The sequence below is a fragment of the Zingiber officinale genome, chromosome 10A (assembly GCF_018446385.1).
Source record: "Zingiber officinale cultivar Zhangliang chromosome 10A, Zo_v1.1, whole genome shotgun sequence".
Taxonomy (NCBI): Eukaryota; Viridiplantae; Streptophyta; class Magnoliopsida; order Zingiberales; family Zingiberaceae; genus Zingiber; species Zingiber officinale.
Genome location: NC_056004.1, coordinates 70,997,356 through 71,001,952, shown reverse-complemented (window position 1 = coordinate 71,001,952; position 4,597 = coordinate 70,997,356).

The window sequence follows — 4,597 nt, the reverse complement described above, 5'->3', positions numbered from 1 at the left end:
GTGATAGAATACAAAGATCTTAAAGGATTTGTATGCTTGAATATTGCTAGAATTTCATGAACTCCTTCTTAGGGTTTTTCGGCCATGATAAGATGGATAGCTTAGAAAAGCTTAAAAAAATTTTTAATATGCTCAAGACCTCTGTGCTGTTTAGATATGAAAGTTGTTCAATGCCCTCATGCTTAATTAGGGTGTAGAAAAATTAGTTGCATGACATATAACATGTATGACCTCAAGGGGTCCTAGCTTATTCATGAACCAATTTGTATATATGTTTCTTAGTAACTATTGCCATGAAACTTACTTAGGTTTTTCATGCTTTAGGCCACTTAAGAACCTAGCTAAAGAATGGTAGGTTTCGGCCATGAGAAAAAAATAAAAGAAAAAGAGAAAAAGAAACCTCGAAAGCCTAAGACACAATTCATATGTATACTCATTATGCTTGTCTTTACATATGCTATGAAACTCGTATGACTTCATATGTTTTTATGTTATTTGAAGCAAGTTTAAACACTGATGAGTTTCGGCCAAGTAGGGTTTAAATGACCTAGAGGCCTTAGAATTTAAACCAAAGGTGTTAAAATGCTTCTTATGAAAATATGATAACCTATTGCTTGTGTCACATGCTTGTATAATTTTTCCATGACCTAGATGGGTCATTGTAAGTCTCGACCATGAAGGTTTAGATGCCCTAGGGACCCTAGGACTTAAATTAAATATGCTCATGTCACTCTACATGAAATATGATAAGTAGAAAGCCAAGGTTCAATTGCTATATGTTGTTTTATGACCTAAAATGATGCTAGGGTATGTTTGGGCCATAACTATTGTATGATGCCTTGTATGAATTTATACATAAGGTTAGTCCAAGTTCACATGCTTGTAGGCTTGTTGTAGCCCTAATGAGAACTTGTTAAATTTCGGCCATGACATATGTTTAGGGCCTAAAGAACTTAGGAACTAATTCAAATGTGTCAAATGTGTTTACCTTGTTCCTTGGTAAAAATGTTATAAATATGATTTAAAGTTGTCCATGCTTTTATGTCATATGGAACCTTGTTTCACACCTTAAGGTTTCGGCCACATGAAATTAGGGACTTGAAGAACTTAGAAACTAAGTTAATCATGTTTATAATGCTTCCTATGAAAATGTTATGATGATAATTTAGGTGCCACATGCTTGGAGGTTCTGTTTAACCTAAATTAAGCTCTAAAGGGGTTTCGGCCATAAGGGTTTAGGAAGCTTAGAACCAAGATGAATATGATACCATGTTTCCTATGATAGGATAATCACAAGATACACCCTTATGCTTAATATGTATGCTTGTGATTTATGACTTATGATATGATATGCATGCTTTTATGATATGATATGCTTTGTGCTAAAAATATGCATGCTTATGTTATGATATGTGGTTAAGTTATGCATGCTTTAATGCTATGTTTAGTGCTTAAAATATGCATGCTTTCATGATATGTTATGTGGTTAAATCATGCATGCTTGATGATATGCTTTATGCTTAAGATATGCATGTTTTATGATCTATGCCTAAGTGATGCATATTGTTATGACATGATGTATGCCTAAGTGATGCATGCCTTTATGATGTGATGTATGCCTAAGTGATGCATACCTTTATGACATGATGTATGCCTAAGTGATGCATACCTTATGATATGATGTATGCCTAAGTGATGCATACTTTTATGACATGATGTATGCCAAAGTGATGCATACTTTTAGGACATGATGTATGCCTAAGTGATGTATACCTTTATGATATGATGTGTGCCTAAGTGATGCATGCTTTTATGATACATGATATATATGACATGTACTTTACTTTATGTGTGAGTGGCTTGTACCAAGGGTGGACTCCATAAGCGCCCCGGGGACTAAGGACCTCATTAGGGATGGGCTCCTAAGTGCCCCTAGGACTAAGGGCCTAGTATGTTTGCCTCGTAGGGTTCAAGACTTGCTACCTTGGACCTACGAGGTTGCGCGCAATATGTAAGTGGTACATAGCCGGGATTCCCCTTATGTTGAGATTACTTTCAAGTATATATATGTAAAAGAAAATGGTTTTAAAGATCATGAGACATACACATGTTTTTCAGATACATGTTTTCCAAAATCATATTGCATACACCTTATGATTACGCTATGTTTCATGCTATGGTCTTGATTATGATATGCCATGATAAGGTATGATTATGTTATGTTCATGCTATACCTTATAGACATGTTTCGGCCATGGATATGTTGATGCTTGATATATAGATTTCGGCCATGGATATGATGATGCCTTGATGTACATGTTCGGCCATAATTATGATGCTTTGATATACATGTTTCGGCCATGCTTTGATATACCATGATACTTGGTTTTTATGCCATGTCTTGCTATGTTTTATGCAATGCACTAGGTATATGTTTCGGCCATGATGATGTTTGATATGCCATGACTAGTGGTGATTATATTATGATGCATGATATGCTTGAATAGAATGCTAGGTTATGCCATGATTAGTTGAGATTATGACTTGTTGATACATTCTTGATTATGTGCTGATTTTTGGTTTTAGTGAGTAGAAAAGGAACTTACTGAGCCATGAGTGCTCATAGCTTACTTTCCTTGTACCACAGATAAAGGAAAAAGCTGGATGAGTTAAAGGAGCTGCAGGAGGGGCAACGAAGATGTGTGTGGCGATGGCTAGGCAACTAATTAAGAACCTGCTTTAAAACCTTTAAGAACTATGCTTTGGTTTTGTGAAATGTAATACACTATTGGTGACTTGATGTTAAGTTTTTATTGATTTTGTTATCATGTTATGAAACCATGTTAGTGTAGTTCGGTTTCAAATAAGTTAAGAAAAATAATTTTTAAGTCTTCCGCTGTAATACGTACGTAGAGTATCGTAGCCCCGTCCCTTAGGGTTAGCAGGGAGGGCGGGCGTTACAAAAGCAAGCTTCTCGGAGCTGGAATCTTCAATTTGATGATGCAATTAAACAGTTTGGTTTCATCAAGAATGAAGATGAACCTTGTGTCTACAAGAAGGTTGTAGGGAGCACAGTTGTCTTCCTTGTATTGTATGTGGATGACATACTACTCATTGGGAATGACATTCCTTTGCTACAGCTTGTAAAGACTTGGCTAGGGAATTGTTTCTCAATGAAGGACTTAGGTGAAGCAACCCGTATCCTAGGCATACAGATCTATAGAGATTGATCTAAGAGATTGCTTGTCCTAAGTCAGAGTACATATATTGACAAGGTAGTACTACGGTTTGCCATGCAAAACTCCAAGAAGGGATTTCTGCCGATGTCACATGGTGTGAGTCTTTCGAAGACTCAAAGTCCCTCTTCTAGAGAGGAGAGAGACCGCATGGATACGATCCCTTATGCCTCAGCCATAGGATCTATCATGTACGTCATGCTATGTACTCGTCCTGATGTTTCGTATGCTTTGAGCATGATGAGCAAATACTAGTCAGATCCAGGTGAAAGTTACTGGATAGCAGTCAAAAATATTCTTAAGTACTTAAGAAGGATTAAAGAATATTTCTTGATATATAGAGGCGATGATGAGCTAGCTGTAAAGGGTTACAGTGATGTCAGCTTCCAAACTGACCAGGATGATTATAGATCGCAGTCTAAGTTCGTGTTTTGCTTGAATGGTGGTACTGTGAGCTGGAAGAGTTCGAAGCAGGACACAGTTGCTGATTCTACAACAGAGGCCGAGTATATTGCTGCATCAGAAGCAGTAAAGTAGGCAGTTTGGATCCGCAAGTTCATTACTGAGCTTGGGGTGGTTCCTAGCATAGCCGATCCGATAGAGCTCTATTGTGATAACAATGGAGCAATTGCACAGGCTAAGGAACCTCGCTCACACCAGCAGACCAAACACATAGTACGGCGCTTCCATCTCATTCGAGAGATCATCGATAGAGGAGATGTGAAGATTTACAGAGTACCCACAGAGGCTAACATCGCAGATCCCTTGACCAAGGCTTTGGCACAGAGAAAGCATGATGGTCACACTAAGTCATTGGGCCTTAGATCCTATACTGATTGGCACTAGTGCTAATGGGAGATTGTTAGTTAGAGCCCTAGAGCCAATCATATGATGATTGTTGTATGGACTCATTGTATCATATTCCTATGTATATAAAGGCATTTGTTTTGGTTATTATACTTACTTCTTTTAGTGCCAAATAACTAAGTATAATAGCGTCCTTGAGTAGAAGGTGTTTATCTATATCAATCGATTAGTTGAATCGATAGTGAGATGATATAGAGAACACTACTCTTAATCATTCCTAGTCAAGTATTAACATTCAGGGACAATGTTAATGTGACGAGACTAGCATGTAGGTCAACTCGATGACTTGATCTCACAAGTCATGGATATAGAGATATCAAGTTGACACATGGGTATGCATTGGGGAATGTATACTGAATGACCCGCCATGAGAAAGTATCATGGTTTGTTATATGAGTGTCATATACTTTCTCATGTGACTATTAGTATGACTATTAGTCATTGGACCTGAAGTCACCATGGTTCCCTACATAAGGAGTTGCATACTTTGGCTT